We start from the raw sequence: 24962 nt of genomic DNA, 5'->3' as shown, positions 1-24962 counted from the left end.
CAAGACGTTTGTAGACGATACTATCCCATGGCCAATTTTTGTGAGGAAGAAAGCTGTACATTGCAGGGGGATATCAATGGGCTAGTTAGGTAGGTGGGACAGTGGCAAATGGAGTTCATTCCAGAGAAGTGCAAGGCAATGCACTTGGGGAAGGCTAATAACGTAAAAATGAATACACAAAAAAATGACAGGATGCTGAAGTGTTAGGAACGGAGGGACCTTGGCATGCATGTCCAAGGATCCCTGAAGGTGGCTGTATTAAGGTGATCAAGGTGTATGGCATACTTGCCTTTGTTAGCTGAGGCATGAAACATAAGAGTTGGGAGATTATGCTGGAACTGTATAAAACACTAGTTAGACCACAGCTGGAACACCATGCACAGTTCTGGTCACCAGGCATCAGAGGGGGTACAGAGGAGATTTAACAGGAGGATTTTAGTTATAACGAAATGCTGGATAGGCCAGGGTTGTTGTCTTTAGAACTGAGGCGGTTGAGGCTGATTGAAATGTATAAAATTATGAAGGGTCTAGATAAGAGTGGATAAGGCGGCTTTATTCCCCTTGGTGGAAGGGTCCATAACCAGCGGCTACAGATTTAGAGTAAGAGGAAGGTGGTTTAGCAGGGATTCAAGAGGAATTTTTTTCACCCCAAGGGTGGTGTGGATCTGGAACTCACTGCCTGAAAAAGGGTGCTGGAGGCAGAAACCCTCAACATTTTAGTAGTATTCAGATAAGCACTTGAAGTGCCAGAGCTTAAACAGCCAAATGGACAGCATTCCACCACACTCCTGACTGGTGTCTTGTAGATGGTGGACAGCCTTTGGGGAGTCAGGTAGTGAGTTACTCACCGCAGGATTCCTAGCCTCTGACCTGCTCTTGTAGTTTCTGGTCAATGGTATTCCCCACTATCTTCGGTGTTTCAGTGATAGTAATGCCATTGAATGTCAAGGGATGACGGTTAGATTCTCTCGCTTTGGAGATGGTCATCGCCAAGTACTTGTGCGGTGTGAATGTTACTCACCACTTGTCAGCCCAAGACTGGATATTGTCCAGGTCTGGCTGCATTTGGATATGGACTGCTTCAGTATCAGAGGAGTCACAGATGGTGAACATTGCACAGCTAACATCCCCACTTCTAACCTTACGATAGAAGGAAGGTCATTGACGAGGTAGCTGAAGTAGGTTGGGCCTAGGACACTACCCTGAAGAACACCTGCTGTGATGTCCTGAAGCTGAGACGATTGACCTCCAACCACCACCACCACCTTCTTTCATGCCAGCTATGACTGCAACCAGCAGAGAGATTCACCCCACCCACCCCAACAACAGATTCCCATTAACTCTAGCTTTGTTAGGGTTCTTTGATGCTACACTTGGTCAAATGCTGCCTTGATATCAAGGGCAGTCACTCTTCCCTCACCTCAGGAGTTCAGTTCTTTTGTCCATTTTTGAACCAAGGCTGTAATGAGGTCAGGAGCCAAGTGGCCCTAGCAGAACACAAACTGAGCATCGGTGCGCAGGTTATTGCTAAGCAAGTGCTACTTGATAACACTGTCGTTGATGATCCCTTCCATCACTTTCCTGATGATTAACAGTAGACTGATGGTGCGGTAATTGGCCAGGTTTGATTTGTCCTGCTTTGTGTACAGGACACACCTGGGCAATTTTCCAGTGCCAGGTAGATGCCAGTGTTGTAACTGTACTGGAACAGCTTTGCTAGGGGCATGGCAAGATCTGGAGCACAAGTCTTCAGTGCTACTGCCAGAATATTTTTAGGGCCCGTAACCCTTGCATTCCAGTGCCTTCAGCGCTTCTTGATATCACATGGAGTGAACTGAGCTGAAGATGCTGGAGACCTCCAGAGGAGGCTGAGATAGGTCATCCGCTCAGCAATTCTGACTGAAAATTGTTGCAAATGCTTCAGCCTCATCTTTTGAACTGATGTGCTGGGCTCCCCCATCATTGAGGATGGAGATATTCGTGCAGCCTTACCCTTTAATTGTCCACCACCATTCATGACTGGATGTGGCAGGACTGCAGAGCTTAGATCTGATCCGTTGGTTGTGGGATCGCTTAGCTCTATTACTTGTTGCTTATGCTGTTTGGCACACAAGTAGTCCTGTGCTGTAGCTTCACCAGGTTGAAACTTCATTTTTAGGTATGCCTGGTGCTGCTCCTGGCATGCCCTCCTGCACTCTTCATTGAACCAGGGTTGATTCCCTGGCTTGATGGTAATGGTAGAGTGGGGGATATGTCAGGCCATGAGGTTACAGATTGTGTTAGAGTACAATCCTGCTGCTACTGATAGCCCATGTGATACTCGAAATGCTCGATACTCACATGTGGACTCGAAACGTCAACTCTTTTCTTCTCCACCGATGCTGCCAGACCTGCTGAGTTTTTCCAGGTAATTCTGTTTTTGTTTTGGATTTCCAGCATCTGCAGTAGTTTTTTGTTTTTATTTCAGCCAGAACAGCCAGGTGGACGATCCATCTCGATGATCTCCTGAGACCCCTAGCATCCTGCCAATTCGATTCACTCCACGTGATATTAAGAAACAGCTGAAGGCTATGGGCCCTGACAACATTCTGGTATTATCAGTGAAGTCTTGTGCTCCAATACTAGCCCTGTTTCTAGCCAAACTGTTTCAATACAACTACAACACTGGCATCTACCCAACACTGTGGAGAATTGCCCAGCTATGTCCTGTCCACAAGAAAAGCAGGAAAAGTCCAACCCAGCCAATTATGCCCCATCAGTCTACTCTCAATCATCAAAGTGATGGAAGGTGCTGTTAACAGTGCTATCAGGTAGCACTTACTCAGCAATAACCTGCTCACTGATGCTCAGTTTGGATTCTGCCAAGGTCACTCAGCTGCTGACCTCATTACAGCCTTGTTCCAAGCATGGACAAAAGAGCTAAACTCCTGAGGTGAGAGTGACTGCCTTTTACAGAGTCTAGCATCAAAGAGACCTAGAAAAACTGCAGTCAATTAGAATCAGGGGTGAAAAATTTCCACTGGTTGGTGCCAAACCTAGCACAAAGGAAGATGGCTGTGGTCTTTTTTTCAGGGGAGAGCGCGAACGCAATCCCCCATAACCACAAATTCTGCAGTTGGTATCCCATATTTGGGACATTGCAGGCGTTAGCACACCCGGTGTGCAATGGGATAGCCTCATCCTGGAAGCACAACCTTGTTGATCATTGTTTCGCTCTGCGGCCAATCATATCAGCCCTGGGATGTCACTGTAGCTGTTCCTCAGGGTAGTGTCCTAGGCCCAACTACCGTCAGCTGCTTCATCAATGTCCTTCCCTCCATCATAAAGTCAGAAGTAAGGATGTTCGCCGATGAATGCACAATGTTCAGCACCATTCACGACTTCTCAGATTGCAGTCCGTGTCCATATGCAGCAAGGCCTGGAGTGCTGCTTTGGGCTGCAGTAGAGTGCTTCCAAGTTGAAGATTGGTGACTGAGGGAGTTCGGTGAAGAGGGAACGAGGTGATCCTTTGAGTACCGTGACTCCGGTTGGGTAAGTATTCACTAATAGTTTTTAAGGTCTTATTTTGTGGTTCATCGTTTGTAACAACGAGAAGCAGGGCCCTGGAGTAATTGATATTATTTGATATTAAGTATCTTCCAAAAGGTTTAATTTAATTTAAAGGGATAAGTCATGGCAGGAGAGCTCAAAGCCATGGTGTGCTCCTCCTGCTCTATGCGGGAAGCCAAGAGCATTTCCAGTGCCCAGGGCCAGCATGTGTGGGGGAAGTGTCCCCAGCTGCAGCTCCTGAAAGCCTGTGTTTTGAAGCTGGAGCGGTGGCTGGGGACACTGGAGCATCCGCGAGGTGGAGAGTATCATGGATAGCAAGTATCATGGATAGCACGTATAGAGAGATGGTCACACCGCAGTCGGAGAGTCCACAGGCAGAAAGGGAATGGGTGACTACCAGGAAGAGCAAGAGGACTAGACATGCGTGCAGGAATCTCCTGTGGCTATTCCCCTGCAAAACAGATATACCACTTTGGATTCTGTTGAGGGGAATGGCCTCTCAGGGGAAAGCAGCATAAGCCAAATTCATTGCACCACAGTTGGCTCTGCTGCACAGGGGAGGAGTAAAAAGTGTGGGAGTGCAATAGTTATAGGGGATTCAATTATAAGGGGAATAGATAAGTTTTTCTGTGGCCACAAACAAGACTCCAGGATGGTATGTTGTCTCCCTGGTACTAGGGTCAAGGATGTCTCTGAGCAGCTACAGGACATTTTGAAGGGGGAAGGTGAACAGCCAGTGGCCGTGGTACACATTGGTAAAAAAAAAAGGATGAGGTCCTAAAAGCAGAATATAGGGAGTTAGGAAGTAAGTTGGAAAGTAGGACCTCAAAAGGTAGTGATCTCAGGATTACTACCAGTGTCACATGCTAGTCAGAGTAGAAATAGCAGGATATATTGGATGAATACATGGTTGAAGAGATGACATGAGGAGGGGGGTTTCAGAATCCTGGGACATTGGGACCGGTTCTGGGGGAGGTGGGATCAGTACACCTGGGCAGGACCGGGACTGATGTCCTAGGGGAAATATTTGCTAGAGTGGTTGGGGGGGCGGTTTGAACTAAAATGGCAGGGGGATGAGAACCTATGCAAGGAGTCAGAGGAGGGGAAATCAAGGACGAGAACAAAGACAGAAAGGGGAATAAGAAAAGTGATGGCAGAGAAATCAAGGGCAAGGATCAAACAGGTCCTCAGTGAAAAATTGTGGGAACGGGACAAGTAATGTTAAAAAGACAAGCCTTAGGGCTTTGTGCCTTAACACGAGGAGCATTCACAATAAAGTGGATGAATTAACCGCGCAAATAGATGTAAACAGGTATGATATAGTCGGGATTATGGAAACATGGCTGCAGGGTACCAGGGATGGGAACTGAACATCCAGGGGTATTAAGTATTTAGGAAGGACAGACAAAAAGGAAAAGGCGGTGGAGTTGCATTGCTGGTTAAAGAGGAAATTAACGCAACAGTGAGGAAAGATATTAGTTCCGACAATGTGGAATCTGTATGGGTAGAGCTGAGAAACACTAAGGGGCAAAAAACGTTAGTGGGGGTTGTATATAGACCCCCAAACTGTAATGGTGATGTTGGGAATGGCATTAAACAGAAAATTAGAGATGCATGCAATAAAGGAACATCTGTAATTATGGGTGACTTTAATCTGCATATAGATTGGGCAAATCAAATTAGTAACAATATTGTAGAGGAGGAATTCCTGGAGTGTATACGGGATGGTTTTCTGGACCAATACGTTGAGGAACCAACGAGAGAACAGGCCATCCTAGACTGGGTACTGTGTAATGAGAAAGGAATAATTGGCAATGCAGTTGTGCGAAGCCCCTTGGGGATGAATGACCAAAATATGATATAATTATATTACATGATAGAGTGACGTAGTTGATTCTGAGTTGAGGGTCCTGAATCTTAATAAAGGAAACTACGATGGAATGAGGCACAAGTTGGCTATGATGGTTTGGGGAATGTTACTTATAGGGTTGACAGTGGATAGGCAACAGCAAACATTCAAAGAGTGCATGGGTGAACTGCAATTGTTTATTCCTCTGTCTCAAAAGCAAAATAGGAGAGGTGGCCAAACCATGGCTTACAAGGGAAATTAGAGAGAGTACTAGATCCAAGGAAGAGGCATACAAATTGGCTAAAAAAACAGGCCTGAGGATTGGCGGCAGTTTAGAATTCAGCAAAGGAGGACCAAGGCATTGATTAAGAAGGGGAAAAGAGTACGAGAGTAAGCTTGCAGGGGACATAATGACTGACAGCAAAAGTTTCTGTAGGTATGTGAAGAGAAAAAGATAGGTGAGACAAATGTAGGTCCCTTAGTCAGAATCGGGGGAATTTATAATGGGGAACAAAGAAATGGCTGACGAACTAAATACCTACTTTGGTTCTGTCTTCACAAAGGAGGACACAAATAACATACCAGAAACATTGGGGAACACAGGGTTTAGTGAGAGGGAGGAACTGAAAGAAATCAGTATTAGCAGGGAAATGGTGTAGGGGAAATTGATGGGATTGAAGGCTGATAAATCCCCAGGCCCTGATCATCTACATCCCAGAGTACTTAAGGAAGTGGCCCTAGAAATAGTGGATGCATTGGTGGTCATCTTCCGAGATTCTATAGACTCTGGAACAGTTCCTACAGATCGAAGGGTAGCTAATGTAACCCCACTATTTAAAAAAGGGAGGTAGAGAGAAAACAAAATTATAGGCCTTTCAGCCTGACCTTGGTAGTGGGTAAAATTCGAGAGTCCATTATAAAAGATTTACTAGCTGAGCACTTGGAAAAGAGTGACAGAATCGGGCAGAGTCAGCATGGATTTACGAAAGGGAAATCATGCTTGACAAATCCACTGGAATTTTTTGAGGATGTAACTAGTCGAGCTGATGAGGGGGAGCCAGTGGATGTGGTTTATTTGGGCTTTCAGAAGGCTTCCGACAAAGTCCCACATAAGAGATTAGCGTGTAAAATTAAAGCGCATGGGATTGGGGGTAGTGTATTGAGATGGATAGAAAACTGGTTGGCAGACAGGAAACAAAGAGTAGGAATAAACGGGTCTTTTTCCAAATGGCAGGCAGTGACTAGTGGGGTAAGGCAGGGATCAGTACTGGGACCCCAGCTATTCACAATATATATTAATGATTTAGATGAGGGAACCAAATGTAATGTCTTCAAATTTGCTGATGACACAAAGCTGGGTGGGAGGGTGAGCTGTGAGGAGGATGCAGAGCTACTTCAGTGTGGATTGGACAAACTGAGTGGGCAAATGCATGGCAGATGCAGTATAATGTGGATAAATGTGAGGTTATCCACTTTGGTAGTAAAAACAGGAAGGCAGATCATCTGAATGGCTATAAATTGAGAGAGGGGAATGTGCAACGAGACCTGGGTGTCCTTGTACATCAGTCGCTGAAGGTAAGCATGCAAGTGCTGCAGGCGGTAAAGGCGGCAAATGGTATGTTGGCCTTCATAGTGAGAGGATTAGAGTACAGGAGCAGGGATGTCTTACTGCAATTATACAGGGCCTTGGTGAGACCACACCTGGAATAGTGTGCGCAGTTTTGGTCTCCTTATCTGAGGAAGGATGTTCTTGCTATAGAGGGAGTGCAGCGAAGGTTTACCAGATTGATTCCTGGGATGGCGGGACTGACGTATGGAGGAGAAAGAGTCGGTTAGGATTATATTCGCTGGAGTTCAGAAGAATGAGTGGGGAATCTCAGAAACCTACAAAATTCTGACAGGACTAGACAGGGTAGTTGCACGAAGGATATTCCCAATGGTGGGGTGGTCCGGAGCCAGGGGTCACAGTCTGAGGATACGGGGTAGACCATTTAGGACTGAGATAAGGAGAAATTTCTTCACCCAGATAGTGGTGAGCCTGTGGAATACGCTACCACAGAAAGTAGTTGAGGCCAAAACATTGTATGTTTTCAAGGAGTTAGATATAGCTCTTGGGGCGAAAGGGATCAAAGGATATGGGGAGAAAGTGGGAGCAGGCTATTGATAAAAGCAAAAAACTGCAGATGCTGGAAATCCAAAACAAAATCAAAAACAAAAATACCTGATAAAACTCAGCAGGTCTGGCAGCATCTGCTGAGAGGAACACAGTTTCGAGACCGTATGACTCTTCAACAGAACTAAGTAAAAATAGAAGCGAGGTGAAATATAAGCTGGTTTAAGGGGGGTGGGGTGTGGGACAGGTAGAGCTGGATAGAGGGCCAGTGATAGGTGGAGATAACCAAAAGATGTCTTAGGCAAAAGGACAAAGAGGTGTCGAAGGTGATGATATTATCTAAGGAATGTGCTAATTAAGGGTAGAAAGCATGACAAACAAGGTACAGATAGCCCTAGTGGGGGTGGGGTGGGGTGAAGGAATCGAAATAGGCTAAAAGGCAGAGATAAAACAATGGATGGAAATACATTTAAAAATAATGGAAATAGGTGGGAAAAGAAAAAGAGTTGGATGATCAGCCATGATCATAATGAATGGCAGAGCAGGCTCGAAGGGCCGAATAGCCTAATCCTGCTCCTATTTTCTATGTTTCTATGTAAGACCTGGACAATATTCAGGCTTGGGCTGACAAATGGCAAGTAACATTCATGTCACACAAGTACCAAGCAATGACCATCTCCAACAAGAGAGAATCTAATCATCTCCCCATGACATTCAATGGCATTACCATCAACATCCTGGTTGGGGTGAGGGTGGTGCTATCATTGACCAGCAATATAATGGGACCAGCCTTATAAATAAGTGCTGTGGCTTCAAAAGCAGGTCAGAGGCTGGGAATTCTGGAGTAATTCATCTCCTGACTCCCCAAAGCCTATCCACCATCTAAAAAGGCACAAGTCAGGAATGTGATAGAATACTGTTCACTTACCTGGATGAGTGCAGCTCCAACACAGTCAAGAAGCTCCACAGCACCCAGGACAATGCAGCCTGATTGACACCCAATCCATCACCTTAAACATCCGCTCCTTCAATCAGCAGCACACACAGTGGCAGCAGTATGTACCATTTACAAGATGCAGTGCAGCAACTCACCATGCCTCCTTTTCAGCATCTTCCAAGTCAGTGACCTCTGTCACCTGGGAAGACAAGTCAGCAGATACACGGGAAACCACCACCTGCAAATTCTCTATCAAGCCACACAGCTTCCTGAACTATACTGCCATCCTTCACTGGGTCAAAAACTTGGAACTCCCTTCCTATCAGCATAGTAAATGGCCTGCACATGGACCGCATGGACTGCAGCAGTTCAAGGCAGCAGCTCAGCACCAAATTCAGACGAGCAATTAGGAATAGGAATTAAACAATGGCCATGACAATGATGCTCACACCCCAAGAATCAATGAAAAAAACATCAACGGCACTTTGTTTTGAAGTGAAGCAAGGGGCTCTCCTGGTGATCCAACCAAAGTTCCTCCTTCAACCAACACAGCCAAAAACAGATCAAATGTCTTACTCATTGCTGTTTGTGGAGCCTTGTTGTGCAAAGTGTCAGCAAAATATGCTTACAAAACAACAGTGGAGGTGTCAGCTGTGGCTCAGTTCATAGCACCCTCGCCTTTGAATCAGAAGGTTGTGGGTTCATGTCCCACTCCCGGAAACCAAGAACTGTGAATGTACTCGAAAGAGTTACAATCTGTGACTGTTGATAACTCGAAAGAGTTACAAAACAACAGTGACTACACTTTTTGCAATGGTGTGGGATATCTGGCAATCATGAAACGCACTTTACAAATGCAAGTTCTTGTGACCTTGCCAGGAAGTGACAAAAGTGCCCAATTTCTTGTTCAGAAATCCTGGCACCCAACCATATTACTAAAATTCATTAAATTTAAACATTAAAAAAATTACTGAATAGATTTTTGTTAGCAAAGTCCAAGAAAACTAGCATTGGATATAAGCTACAAATGCTGAACAATTTAAGCTTGCAATCCCAAAAATTAAATTCATCTGCATTTACAATTTTGCTTCATCCATTAGGCTAAAGTGCACACTTTCATTTCAATATTTTCCCTTCCACAGCCTGTTCACTGTGGCTGCAGTATGCATGATCTACAGAATGCACTGCAGTAACTCACAAACATTACACCAATGCCAACAGCATATCTATACAATAGAGAAAGACAAGAGTAGCAACATTATAGGAACACTAACACCTCTCAGAATCAGAATTGTTACAGTGTAGGAGGCCGCCATTCGGCCCAACGTGTCTGCACCAGCTCTGAGCATTCTAACTTAGTGCCAATATCCTGTCTTTTCCCCATAACCCTGCACATTTGTTATACAGAAACAATCGTCCAATGCCCCCTTGAATGCCTCAATCGAATCTGCTTCCACCACAATTCCAGGCAGTGAATTCCAACTACTTGCTGAGAGTTTTTTTCTCCCCTGCATTTGCTTCTTTTGCAAAACACTTCAAATCTGTGTGCTCTTGTTCTCGATCAGTTTAAAAGCAGGAGCAGTTTCTCCCTATCTACTCTCTCCAGACCCCTCGTGATTTTGAGCACCTCTATTAAGTCTCCTCTTAGCCTTCTCCTCTCCAAGGAAAACAGTTCCAACTTCTCCAATCTTTCCTCGTAGCTGAAGTGAAACAGGACAAATCCAACCCGGTCAATAACGGCCCCATCAGTCTATTCTCAATCATCAATGAAGTAATGGAAGGTGTCATCAACAGTGCTATCAAGCGGTGCTTGCTTAGCAATAACCTGAGAATGGGACCATTCTCGTAAACCTCTTCTGCACTCTCTCCAATGTGTTCACATCCTTCCTATAGCGTGGTGCCCAGAACTGTACACAATACTCCTAACCAGTGTCTTATATAAGTTCATCATAACCTCTCTGCTCTTGTACTCTATGCCCCTATTAATAAAGCCTAGTATAGGGAATGCTTTAGAAACAGTTCTCTCTATCTGTTCTGTCACCTTTAATGACTTATGTACATACACACCCAGGTCTCTCTGCTCCTGCACACCCTTTAGAATAGTATCTTTTGTTTTATATATACTGTCTCGCCATGTTCTTTGTACCAACGTGCATCACCTCAGACTTCTCTGCATTGAACTTCATCTGCCACCTATCTGCCCACTCCACCAATGTGTCAATGTCCTTTTGAAGTTCTACATTGCAGAGATTCAAGAAGGCCCATCAATACTTTCTTGCGCCAGTTAGGGGTGGGCATTGGACAATGCCTTGTCAGCATTATATTCCAGCAATAGTGCTAAAGACTTGCGTCCCATAACTTGCCGCACCCCTAGCCAAGCTGTCCCAGTTCAGCTACAATACTGGCATCTACCCGGCTATGTGGAAAATTGCCCAGGTATGTCCTGTACACAAAAAACAGGACAAATCTAACCCGGCCAATAACGGCCCCATCAGTCTATTCTCAATCATCAATGAAGTAATGGAAGGTGTCATCAACAGTGCTATCAAGCGGTGCTTGCTTAGCAATAACCTGTTCACTGATGCCCAGTTTGGGTTCCACCAGGGCCACTCAGCTCCTGGCCTCATTACAGCCTTGGTTCAAACATGGGCAAAAGAGATGAACTCCTGAGATGAGGTGAGAGTGACTGCCCTTGACATCATGGCAGCATTTTACAAAGTGTGGCATCAAGGAGCCCGAGCAAAACTGGAGTCAATGGGAATCAGGGGGAAAATTCTCCGCTGGTTGGAGTCATACCTAGCACAAAGGAAGATGGTTGTGGCCGTCAGAGGTCAGTCATCTCAGCTCCAGAACATGACTGCAGGAGTTCCTCAGGGTCATGTCCTAGGCCCAACCATCTTCAGCTGCTTCATCAATGACCTTTCATCATAAAGATCAGAAGCGGGGACGTTCACTGATGATTGCGTGATGTTCAGCACCATTAACGACTCCTCACATACTGGAGTAGTCCATGACCAAATGCAGCAAGACCTAGACAAAATCCAGGCTTGGGCTAACAAGTGGCAAGTAACATTCGCACCACACAAGTGTCAGGGAATGACCATCTCCAACAAGAAAGAATCCAACCATCACCCCATGCTATTCAATGGCATTATCATTGCTGAATTCCCCACTAACAACATCCTGGGGGGGTTACCATTGACCAGAAATTGAACTGGACTAGCCATATAAGTACTGTGGCTACAAGAGGTCAGAGGCTAGGAATTGTGCAACGGACTCACCAAAGCCTGCCATCAACAAGGCACAAGTCAGGACTGTGACGGAACACTTGCTTGGATGAGTGCAGCTCCCACAACACTGAAGAAGCTGGACACCGCCCAGGACAAAGCAGCCCACTTGATTGGCACCACATCCACAAACATTCACCCACTTCACCACCGACGCACAGTAGTAGCAGTGTGTACCATCTACAAGGTGCAATGCAGGAATTCACCAAGACTCCTGAGGCAGCACCTTCCAAACACACGACCACTACTACCTAGAAGGACAAGGGCAGCAGGTAGATGGGAACACCACTACCTGGAGGTTCCCTTCCATGTCACTCACCATCCTGATTTGGAAATATATTGCCATTCCTTCACTGTCACTGGGTCAATTTCCTGGAACTCCCTTCCTAACAGCACTGCGGGTGTACCTACATAACATGGACTGCTGCGGTTCAAGAAGGCAGCTCATCATCAACTTCTCAAGGGCAACTAGGGATGAGCAAATGCAGGCCCAGCCAGCAAAGCCCACATCCTGTGAATAAATTTTTAAAAAAACATTGCCCAAAACCCAGAAGCAAAATTTTAAAAATGTGATCCTTTTCAAACACTGACTCCCTAGAGTTTGTAAATGCAGTTTATTAGTTAGTGACTTAGGAAATAACTTCTCACAAACATGAACATTGCTGCCTACTGCTCCATGTATATTCTGTTTCAGTTCGTGTGTGGCTGGAGAATAATAAGCATGCACTATAATCTAACTCAAACTGCATTCAAATCCTGTTCTGAACAAGAGTATTTTTAAAAAATGTATGCTTTCATGGAAACACAGTCACATACCATTCTGATACTATCTGAACCATAGCCACATGTCTAGAGTAATTTAGAATCTCCCTTTCATAGAACTCTTCCAGCACTTTGTAAAATTATATATTTTTTGCAACATAAGTTAATACTCTTTCAAAACCTGTTCTGGGCAAAAGAATATAGAAGGACTTAATGCTAGTTTTGAGATCACCAAAAGGATTGAGTTTTAGGGTGAATGGCTTCTTCTTGTCCAATATTTCCTGCTCTGTAGTCTTTAGTTCCATCCAAATTAAATGTAGCATATTAAAATAATCAAATATCAGAATAAGCACACCAGGCACCATTTACAGCTTGGTGTCATGTATATAGAATTTCTAGTGTTCAAGTAAGCAAAAAAAAAATCACAACCTGACCATTAGCAAATACAGACAGTTGTTTCATCAGTTGAAAATTCGATGAAGAGACCCACTCAGAAATCAACCAAGTAGAGTGAGGAATTCTACCCAACCTGACTGAGAAGTTGCAAGTAGACTTTGCATTTATTAGAGCCAGGTGCTCATCTGCAGTTTTCCCAGAATAATACATAACGGGAAGAGGGCTATCTTCAAGTTGAAAAGACAACTGGACAGGTGGATTGCAAGCAAAAACTGATAGGCACAACATCAATTGAACAGCTGGAAGTAGCAACATACCTATGTGGAGAAAGAGAAGGACTTCAAAGTTTGAGGTCTCTGGATGACCAGAAGTATAAAGGTTAAAATGAGGCAAGTGAAAACCCTCCTTTTTCTAAGGTTCATATAAAAAGTACTGAAGAGATGAGAATAAATTGGTAGCTAAGAGAGCTAATAAAAGAGAATCCAAACAAAAAATTGTTTTGCTTTTACAAACAAATAGTAAAAGGGCAAAGGAAATATAGTAAATAACGGGGAGGATAATAACAGATTACAGAAAGACACAGGGAGCCTGATGAAATGGACAGATAAATTTAACACAGAGAACTGTGAAGGATTAGATGAGGCAATATAAAATAAATAACGCAAATTTAAAGAGGTCTGGGGCTATGGGAGTTTGTATTGTTATGACCAATGCAGCATTTTAAGTTGAATTTATATATATTTGTGTTAAGTAAAAATGGATTCAGTTTCATTTAGGTTTTGTTTATGAACCTTGCTTGGGTAGATTTGTGACTAAAAGGTCAGGTGTTTTGGTTTTGTTTGCATATATATCAATGCCAATGAGGTCTTACAACTCCTGAACTTAGACATGGGTTGAAAGTTCAGTGCCGTTGCCTAGTGACAGTGATCAAGGGACACAGCCACAGAAAAGACAGGAGCTGAGAGAGAGGGAATTCAGTGTCTGTGTCACAGAGACAAAACAGGGAATTTTAATCTGAGAAGAAAAATTTAAGGCTAGTGGGACAGTAGTTAACTGAATAATCAGTTATAGGACTCAGTAAGTTGATCAGTTTAGTGGAGTTGCTACTGGAAAACCAAGTTTAGGGAACTCACATGTTTGCTCTGCAGCTGAGAATAGTGAGTTGTGCGCTTTTTTTGGGTGTCTTGGGGAGATAGGAGTTGGGTGAGAAGTATCAAGTGAATGCTCAGGAAATTCACCAGAAGAAAATAGTTTGCAACTGTGCCAGTCCCAAGCAAGAAGCCTTTGTGTCAAACTAGTGGTAACTCTTCACTGGTTTATTTGTCTGTAAAGATATTGCTGGATGTTATGATCCCAGCTGATGTTACTACTGAACAAGTCAGATTCCAGAGTGCAACCAGGCTTGATAGATCCTAACTTATTGTTTTTTTTAGAAGCTGTGGAGTAAGTTACTGAACAAATTCACAGGAATCTGCTGAATTAACACAAAGAATAAAAAAAAGTTATTAAACAAGAAAAATGAACTATATTACACTGGACAAAAAGGTTGAAAAGATCTCAACAAAACAATTCAAATATTGACTATTCCTTCACCCCAACCATATATTTACAGGTACATACAAATTTGGTTAAGATAAAACAATTTACCATATCTGTCTTATACTCAGGAAAAGTATGCAGTACGCGTGAACCAACTGGTGAACTGTGGACAGACACATCACACAAGTAAAATGACAGATGCGACCAAAGCAGATTCTATGAATTTCTCAACAACACACCCAGACGCTTGTAACACTGAGCCAACTGGTCTCACACACACATTACATGTTTGAAGAACTCACCTTGGAATTCTCTCCCAAATGCTGTTCCCACTTGGCTTCAACTGGGATCCACCCACAGGATTTCAATCTTGCCTTCTGATTTCTTTCCTCTAGATCTTTGCATACACTCAAGTTTCACCTTCAAAAGCACAATTTCAGATCTTTGGTCATACTCCAAAGGCTAACTTTGCCCTTACGCCTGCTGTACAGAGTCACCAACCTTCTGCTGCCCTCTTGGATCTCCAGGGCTTCTCTCGAGGCCACTTTGCTTCAAGTCTGCTCCCTGCAGCTGTCTTTTTAATTCAGAGCATATTGCTGTGCTGCTTTCTCTCAACTTTACTTAACAGGATTGGTTTCTGATTGGTCCTAGTCCCTTGCCTGGGTCTGTCTTCTGGGACCTGTTTCTGCCCCACTCTCTGGTTTGGAATCTTATTCTTTGGTTGGGGCCTCTCCCTGTCCCCCTCCCCATATCCTGCTCCCTGGGACATTTCTCGAATGGCGCTCCTCCTCAGGTCACCTGACCTCCAGTTTCATGCTGTTTCATTTTATTTTTCTGCACGTCTGCGCAGGGCTAGTTGCCAGACTAAAGGCGTAAAAGAAATGTAGCAGTTCCCAGCCTGAAGATGTGAAAGACACCAACTGCGCAAGTGTGACCCTTTCCCAGCCAATGCATGCGCAAAGTCCCGAGGCCTGCTTGGAACTGTAGCTCCTGGACTCCAAGGTAAGTAGTTTGAGTTTTGCAACACTGAGTTAAAGGAATAGTGGGAGCTTCAATCGTCGTCTTGAGTTTGTATCGAGATCTTTCCAACTTTTTTTGACTGGTGTAATATAGTTTAATTTTCCTATTTTAATAAATATTTTATTATTTTCTTATTAAAAGTCCATCAGCATATTCTTGTGAATTTGTTCAGTAACTTCCCTCCATGGTTTAAAAAAAGTTAGGATCTATCAAGCCAGCTTTCACTCAGATCTGACTGTCCAGTATTAACAGCAGCTGGGATCGTAACACTTTACAAATCTTTGAATGTGGTAAGACAAGTTGAAAAGGCAGTTAAAAAGCATATATATTTGGCCTTATTAATGGAGGAAGAGTACATAAAATAAATTTACGAAAAGAGTAGCAGGGATGAGGCACTTGAATTGTCTGGAGAAATGTGAGAAACTGGATTTGTTCTCCTTAGAGTTGAGGAGATTTGACAAAGGCGTTCAAAATCATAAGCAGCTTTATTAGAGTGAATAAGGGAAGAGAGTTTCCAGGAGCAGGGTTATACAGGGGACACATTTCAGGTGATTAGAAGAACCACAGGCGACATGAGCAACCTTTTTTTTAAAATAAATGTGAGTTGTGGTGATTTGAAATGCACTACCTGAAAATGGTGGTGGAAGCAGATTCAATACTAACTTCAAAGAGAACTGGATAAATACTTTAAAGAAAGCAATGTATAGGGCTATGGGGAAAGAACAGGGGAGTGTGATTAATTGGATAGCTTTCAAAGAGCCACCACAGACACAATGGTTTGAATAGCTGTGCTTCTGCGTTGTATCATTTTAGGATTTTCATTAGAGACCATGTTAAGAAATTCAAATCAGACAGCACAAATGTGCAGAATCCAATCACATTCCAACAATTATCGCAATAGGAACTGGATGTCAGTGTCAAATTATCTTTAAATTACAGTATTAACATGTGCTGCCTGTGCCCAAGTAGCAAGAACACTGGCATACAGACATGATGTCACCACTGTGCCAGTCTGTCATGGTCAGAGTGGCTGCATTCAGTGACAAGACATCTCCAATAGGGTGAACTGTGCCAACCATTGTACCCAATATCAGTAGTACTCAGAGGGAGCCCTGCCATGGTCAAACTAGGAACATGTGCAAATGTGAGGGCAGACTGCACACTAGCAACAGAATGTGTTGGGAACAGCTCAAACTTAATAAGCCGTAACATTAGCTCACACAGTAATACTATCCTGTTTCAGATTTCAAAAAATCTCTCTAACACACAACCCTCTTACCAACTTGCTTATTTTTACATTTTTAAAAAAGTTCTAAACAGGCAATCACTTAAAATCTGTAGAATTACTGTTGCTAAAATACATACAGAAGGAGAGTAATGCTGAAGCAGACATCAGCAACATAGTCAATATCCCCCAGTAGTGTACTCAGTGCACCATCCGTCCCTGTTAAATGGACATTAGGAATAGAGCCACATTTCCTACAGCGTCAAGAGCTTCTCTTGGAACTCATGAAAATTCCCATCCCAGGCGCTGTTCAAGGAGTTTGCTGTTTCCTTTAAGTGAGGCAATGGAAACAGTAAAAAAAGTGACTTTATGTGGTATTGCCATTAAAGAGCAGTTGCTCTTTTTAAAATCCTTCATGTTGGCTGGTACAGTTTTACTTGAACATTTGTTTAACAGCAAGTTCTAATTATGTGGAGGAAGGTGCAGAGGCTTGAGTGAAGCAATGCAAGGAACAGGTACATATAATAGAAATGAGGGAAACACAAGAACTTACATCAAGCTTAATACATCAGGAAGGCAAATGTCATGGTCCAGGATGTTGTCCAATGGCCATCTATCAACATCTAACAATGTGACATTGGAGGTTATTGATAGCTTCACATTTCTAGGCTTCACAATCGCCAGCAATCTGTAAATTGATGCTGAAATCAGTACACACATCACAAAAGCTGCAGCTGTTACATTCAGGCTGAATAAGAGTGTGGATTAACAGCAACCTGACTGAGAACACCAAATGTGAATCTACCAAGGCTGAATCCTCAGTGCACTCCTCTACAGTGGTGAGACCTGGACAACATGTTAGGCAGGAGAAAAGACTGAACAGTTTCCACCTTCACTGTTTCAGACCTATCCTCAGCATCTCTAGGCAGGACAAGGTCACCAATGCAGAGGTCCTGAAGTGTCCTCATTGCATCAGTATATATTCATTGCTCAGCTAATGACATCTGTGTTGGCTCGATCACATTCATCAGATGGATGATGTATACCCAAAGACCTTCTGTATGATAAACTGGCCACTGGGTCACGACCTCCTGGTCATCCATACCTCTGCTACAAGGACACCTGCAAGTGAGATATGAAGATGGTGGACATTGACACTGACAACTGGGAGACGGTTGCTAATGGCTGTGACCCCTGGAGGCTGACTGTTTGGAGAGGAATTGGAAATGGTGAGCAGAAACGAAAAGCTGACGAAGAGGGCCCAGAGAAACCAGAGGCCAGAAAACTGTGCACCTTCTCAGCCTAATGCCTTCCTCTGCAGCAAACGCCAGAGTGGGGCTCCTGAGGCACACCTTTTACTCTTTCATGGGATGTGGGCATCGCTGGCTAGGCCAGCATTTATTGTCCACCCCTAACTGCCCTTAAGATGGTGGTGAGCCACCTTCCTGAACTGCTGCAGTCCATACAGTGTAGATACAGAGTAACGGTTGACCAGGGCACAAACCACCATCTCCAATGCCGCTTATCCACACAGCAATGATGTACTTCACAACTAATTAATTGTTGTATGGGCAAATAGTCGCCGATTTGCACAACAAGATCCCACAAATAACAGGAATACATGTTTTCTAGAGCTCCAGTAGCTGCTCTTGGCACCCAAAAAAATTTAGACCTTAAATGCTGTTGAAGATGCAATGCTGTTGGTTGAGGGATAAGTGTTGGGCAGAATATCAGGAGAGTTCCTTGTTCTTCAAATAGTGTATGAGATCTTTCATATCCACCTGCACAGGCAGAACATACCATTTGGCAACTCATTTGAAGATGGGATCTCCAACAATGCAACTCTCCCTTGGTGCTGCACTGAAGCGTTAGCCTAGATCACGGGCTCATCATATTCCCGGTGTGTGGCATGAATTCGCAACTGGCCGATTCATTGAGCTGAGCTAAACTGACACGTGAAGCAATGGTAAATACAAAAGTGCTGGAAATACTCAGCAATGCTGCCAGACCTGTTGAGTGCTTCCAAATCTTTGTTTTAATTTCAGGTTTCCAACATCCGCAGAATCTTGTTTTATGAAAAAGCAATACTGGTTAACTGAAGTAAAGAAATACACAAACGTTATTTGAAGGTATATGTCTCTATTTTCTTCTGCTAAATATTAAAACCCCTTCTGATATTAGCATAATCTGGGCCCCAACTGCTTCTCTACACGATTGATAGCTGATCCTGCACTGTGTAATTCCTTTGCCAGTCTTTCTGCCTTGCTATGCCTCTTCCCAAACTCTCTTCAAAACTTTTGTTAACCACACCTACTCTAACTTTTTAACTCTGTACATTTCTTCCCCTTCCTCTGCAAGAACTGCAGAAGACCTTCTCTCAGATCTTTTTTTTTTCATTCATTCATGGGATGTGGGCGTCACTGGCTAGGCCGGCATTTATTGCCCATCCCTAACTGCCCTTGAGAAGATGGTGGTAAGACACCTTCTTGAACCACTGCAGTCCATGTAGTGTAAGTTCCTGGCATTTAAGATTCAACCACATTGCTGTGGGCCTGGAGTCACACATAGGCCAGACTAGGTAAGGACAGCAGATTTCCTTCCCTAAAGGACATCTGTGAACCAGATGGGTTAAGGTCTTCGTGAATGCTCTCCTAGTCTCGTACTCATGCAAGAAATGCCCTGGAAATGATCTGCCTTGCAAAGCTCTTTTACACAGCTCTTTTATACGAGAGAGTGAAAAATTACTAAGATTCAGATCTCCCTTCGTCGACTCCGCTCCATCACAGAATTGTTACAGCGCAGAAGGAAGCCATTCAGCCCATTGAATCTGCAGCTCTCTGAATGATCAATTCATTTAGTGCCATTCTTCTGCTTTCTCCCCTAACCCTGCACATTCTTCCTTTTCAGATAAGTCTAATTCCCTTCTGAATGCTGCGATTGAGCCTGCCTCCACCATATTCAGGCACTGCATTCCAGACCTTAATCACTCTCTGCATGAAAAGGTATTTTCTTGTCACTTTTGCTTCTTTTGCCAATTACTTTAAATCTGTGCCCTCTTGTTCTTGATCCTTTCACAAGTGGGAACAGTTTCGCCCCATCTACTACATCCAGATCCATGATTTTGAACACCTCTATCAAATCTCCTCTCAGCCTTCTTTTCTGCAAAGAAAACAGCCCTAACTTCTCCCATCTATCTTCATAACTGAAGTTCCTCATCCCTGGAACCATTCTTGTGAATCTTTTCTGCACTCTCTCCAATGTCTTCACATCTTTTCAAAGTGCAGTATCCATAACTAGGTGCAATATTCTAGCTGAGGCCGAACTAATGTTTTCTACAAGTCCAATATATCCTGCTCACTCCTGTACTCTATGCCCTATTAATAAAGCCGAAGATATCTTAATGCTTTCTCTCTCAACCTTTTCTGCCAATTTCGATGGCTTGTGCACATATACATGCAGGCCCCTCGCTCTTGTACCCCCTTCAGAGTTGTACCCATTATCTCTCCATGTTGTTCCCACCAAAATGAATCACTTCACACTTCTCTGCATTGAGCTTCATCTGCCAGCCGTCTACCCATTCCAACAACTAGTCTATGTCCTTTTGACACATTATCCTCCTACTGTCCCTTTATTCCATGAACTCTATCTTTGCACACAGGTATGTTGTGCAGCACTGTGTCAAATGCCTTTTGGAAGTCCATGTACACATTAACAGCAATGCCCTCATCAAACCTCTGTTACTTCTTCAAAAAACTCCAGCAAGTTAGTGAAACGTGATTTTCCCTTAAGAAATCCATGCTGGCTTTCCTTAATTAACCTGCATTTGCCCATGTATAAACAAGACAAACAGGAAAACTTAGATTTTTTTTTTGCTGAGATAAGAGAACTCATCATATTGGATACTGGCAATTTTGGTTCTCTCTGGATGGACATTGCTCCCGCAAACAAGATGCAGTATAAGCACAAGAATATATGTGGCTTAACTTCACAACTCATGCAAAAAGCAAGATACCCCAAACATTTGGAAACCTTTCAAAAGGTCAGAAGTGGGGATGTTTGCTGATGATTGATACAATGTACAGCACCATTGGTGGTTCCTCAGATACTGAAGCAGTCCATGTTCAAAATAAGCAAGACCTGGACAATATCCAGGCTTGGGCTGACAAGTTGCAAGTAACATTCGCGCCACACAAGTGCCAGGCAATGACCATCTCCAACAAGAGAGAATTTAACCATCTCCACTTAACATTCAATGGCATTACCATCACTCAATCCCCCCACTATCAACATCCTGGGGGGGGGGTACCATTGACCAGAAACTGAACTGGACTAGCCATATAAATACTGTGGCTAAGGTGGTCAAAGGCTAAGAATCCTGCAATGAGTAACTCCCCTCCTGACTCCCCAAAGCCTGTCCACCATCTACAAGGCATAAGTCAGACGTGTGATGGACTATTCCCCGCTTGCCTGGATGAGTGCAGCTCCCAGAACGCTTGATAAGCTTGACACCGTCCAGGATAAAGCTGCCCACTTGATTGGCACCCCATCCACAAACATTCACTCCCTCCACCACTGGCGCACAGTAGCAGCAGTGTATATAGTCTACAAGATGCACTGCAGGAATTCACCAAGGTTGCTTAGACAGCACCTTCCAAACATTACCATCCAGAAGGACAAGGGCAGCAGCACATGGGAACACCACAAACTGGAAGTTGCCCTCCAAGTCACTCACCATCCTGACTTGGAAGTATATCGCCGTTCCTTCATTGTCACTAGGCTAAAATCCTGGAACTGCCTTCCTAACAGTACTGTGGGTGTACCTACACCACATGGACTACAGCGGTTAAAGGTGGCAGCTCACCACCATCTTCTCAAGGACATCCAAGTCATGTATAAAGTTGAGGCCCCAGCACTGATCCCTGTTGTACACCACTCATTACATCCTGTCAACCAGAAAACTACCCATTTATGCCAACGCTGTTTGCAGTTAGCTAGCCAAACTTCTATCCATGCTGATGTTACCCCCCCACACCATGGTCTTTTATTTTCCATAATAACCTTTGATGTGGCACCTTATCAAATGCCTTTTGGAAATCTAAGTAAAGTATATCCACCGCATATATGACTCCTTCAAAGGATTCCAATAAATAGGTTAAACATGATTTCCCTTTCACAAAGCCCTGTTGATTCTGCCCGGTTACCTTGGATTTATCCAAGTGCCCTACTATGCCTTTAATAATAGCTTCTAACATTTTCCCTATGACAGATGTTAAGCTAACTGGCCTGTAGTTTCCTACTTTCTGTTTCCCTACCTTTCTGAATAAAGGAGTTACATTTGCTATTTTCTAATGGAACCTTCCTCAAATCTAGGGAATTTTGGAAAATTAAAACCAACGCATAAACTATCTCACTAGCCACTTCTTTTAAGACCTAGAATGAAGTTTAATCACAATCGGGGAATTTGTCAGCCTGCAGCTCCCACAATTTGCTAAGTACCACTTCCCTGGTGATTGTAACTTTGAGTTCCTCCCTCCCAATTCCTGATTTACAGCTACTTCTGCGATGTTACTTGTATCCTCTATAGTGAAGGCTGATGCAAAATACCTGTTCAATTCATTTGCCTTCTCCATATTTTCCAAGTATTAATTCAGGAATAGACAGGCGCTCTTAAAAATATCAAATGCCTCTGAAAAGGAGTTAAGGTGAAAAGCTCTAAGTTAATTTGCTAATTTCAAGCTATTGATTCATTAAAAAACCTCACCCGCTTATCCTGAAAAAACTCTCCATTTGTAGCTAAAGCCTAGATTATTCTATCTGAAAAGAAATTCTAATTTGTGCTGTTTTGTTTAGGAAGTCATATTTTGTATTTTTAGCCACGTAGGAAAAAAACACAGAACTTTAAAGGCAGAATATTTACTGTGATGCCTGGCTTGTTCAGAAATTGCTAATTTCTTAGTGTTAAATTATATTTACAGCACTAAAAAGTATGTAATTCTGGTATTCAAGAACTGTGGTGAGGCTGTCTTGATGAAAGCAGTTCAGTGTGAATTTTTCTAAAAAACGACACACGGCCAATTAGGAAGGAGACAAAATAAAGAATGCAGAAACAAAAAGTACATGTTAGAACCGTAGTAGAAAGGCAGAGTGCTGAATCTCCCCTAATATTATTAGCATTGCTGCTTGTTGGGGTGGGGGTGGGAATGGGGGGACATTGAGGGTGGAGTAGGTTTAGAGAGGAGAAGGATGGAAATTAACTAGGATCTCACCATGCCACATGCTCATTCAACATTTAGGCAAAGAATCTTCAAAGGAAACTGAGTGTCAACCCCCTTCTCCTTAATTGCTTATTCATATTATCGGTTTGCCAATGACTCATTATCAGCAAAAAAAATGCACAAAACACCACAAGGATTAGTTTACGCCCGTGCAATATAAATACACATGGAGAAACTTTACGCAATGAGGGGTTAGAATTCGAATTGCTCTGCCTGAAAGGGGGTGGAAGCAAACTCAATAGTTGCTTTCAAAAGGGAATTAGATGTATATTTGAAGGATTAAACAATTGCAGGGATATTTGGTATGAGCAGAGGAGTGGAACTAACTGGGCTGCTCTTCAAATGATTTGATGTAGACTCAATGAGTTCGGTACCATAACGTATTATCCCATGACCACCAGTCAATAGATAAATTTATCCATTCACCAGGTTTTAAAGAACCTCAAAATGGATTGTTCTGCTCTCTATCCAGCGACCTTTACTGCAAAAAACAGCTTGCCGTAACTCTGGATTATAACAAGATTGGGCTGTGCATGTTGCCATCCCACTTATCCTGCCAATTCAGTCTAGGTTCTCACATATAATGGAAAGTTGAAGGGTACACTGGAGCTGCAGAACTGGAACAACCATCATGAGTCACTGATTGTCCCATGGTATTAAGGTAATCAGGGAAAGCTACCAATAAACACAGGACTGTAGAATAGCATTAATAAAAGTAAGCAGAATTAAATGAATCTGATTTATGAGCATCAATGTAGAAACTGAGTGCTTGTCTAGTTATTGCTAGGTGTATTTGGTACGTCACTATGAATATTTAGTCTGATGTACTTACGTTGTTTGGTATCCTACATTCATTACTTACATTTTCACCACTACTACCACCACCAAAAAAGACTTATTTATGCAGGGCCTTTCATGGCCACCAGGCATCTCAAAGCATTTTACAGCCTGAAGTGTAGTCACTAATATAGGAAACACGGCAGCCAATGTGGACACAGAGCACTAGCAAACCGCAATGTAATAATGACCAAATAATCTTTTTTTGTGATGACAATTCAGGGATAAATATTGGCCAGGATACCAGGGATAACTTACCTCCTCTTCTCTGAAATGGAGTCATGAGATCTTTTATGTCCACCCAAAGGCATGGGACTTTGGTTGAACATCTCATCCGAAAAGCAGCATCTCTGACAGTGCAGCACTCACTCAGTACTACACTGGACTGAGAGTCAGCCTTCATTTTGGTGCTGAAGTGGAACTTGAATGAAGAATTTTGCACCATTTCAAAAGGTGAATTTGAGCACAGGATGGAGCCCATTAAGACAGTTAGCTGTCAGTTGACTTCATTCTCCACGGCAACATCTCTACCAGAGTCCAGTTGTCAACCAATCAGCACTCTCTTCTCATACAGTATTAACTGCTGTTCCCTTTACATTTGGTATTCTTGCGAATTGTCCTGAGTGCAAGATGAAAAGCTTCAGCTAAAAAAGTCTCTTTTCAGCAATACTCATCTCTCTCTATTTTACTGATATCATCCTTAATTAACAGTGCTACCTCCTCCACGTTTTTCCTAGCTTCCTGTCCTTCCAAAATATCATATATCCTTGAATATTCAGGCCCCAATCTTGGTCATCTTGCAGCCATGTCTCCATAATGGCTATCAGATGATACATTTTTATTTCTATTTGAGCTGTCAACTCATCTGTTTTATTATGCATGCTATGTGCAGATAGTGTTTAACTGTCTTTTTACCATTTTTTGCTACCTCTGGCCTTATCTGCTGGCACACTGTCCCTTCCTGCCACACTGATTATCAGTTCCCTTATTGCTATTTTGCTCTCTTGCCTTGTCTTCTCTCTTTAATTGATCATCACGTCTTCCCAAACTTGATTCCTTGCCCCTGCTATTTTGTTTAAAGCCCTCTCTATCACCCTAGTTATACAACTCACCAGAACAATGGTCCCTGCATAGTTCAGATGAAGGCCGTCCTAACAGCACAGCTCCCACTGG

The 24962-nt window shown here is 43.2% G+C and overlaps 1 protein-coding gene and 1 non-coding gene across 2 annotated transcripts in view; both read right to left on the bottom strand.

The window, feature by feature from the left end:
• LOC144681046 (mechanosensitive cation channel TMEM63B-like) overlaps positions 1-24962 on the bottom strand; it is a 314615-nt gene that overhangs the window by 268684 nt on the left and 20969 nt on the right. The window lies entirely within an intron of this gene.
• On the bottom strand, positions 3070-3233 carry LOC144681221 (U1 spliceosomal RNA). The gene has a single exon (XR_013576745.1). It is a non-coding gene; the product is annotated as a U1 spliceosomal RNA (small nuclear RNA).

The sequence above is a fragment of the Cetorhinus maximus genome, chromosome 5 (assembly GCF_964194155.1).
Source record: "Cetorhinus maximus chromosome 5, sCetMax3.hap1.1, whole genome shotgun sequence".
Lineage (NCBI taxonomy): Eukaryota > Metazoa > Chordata > Chondrichthyes > Lamniformes > Cetorhinidae > Cetorhinus > Cetorhinus maximus.
Note: the sequence above shows the minus strand (reverse complement) of the source record. Positions and strands in the feature narration are given on the sequence as shown.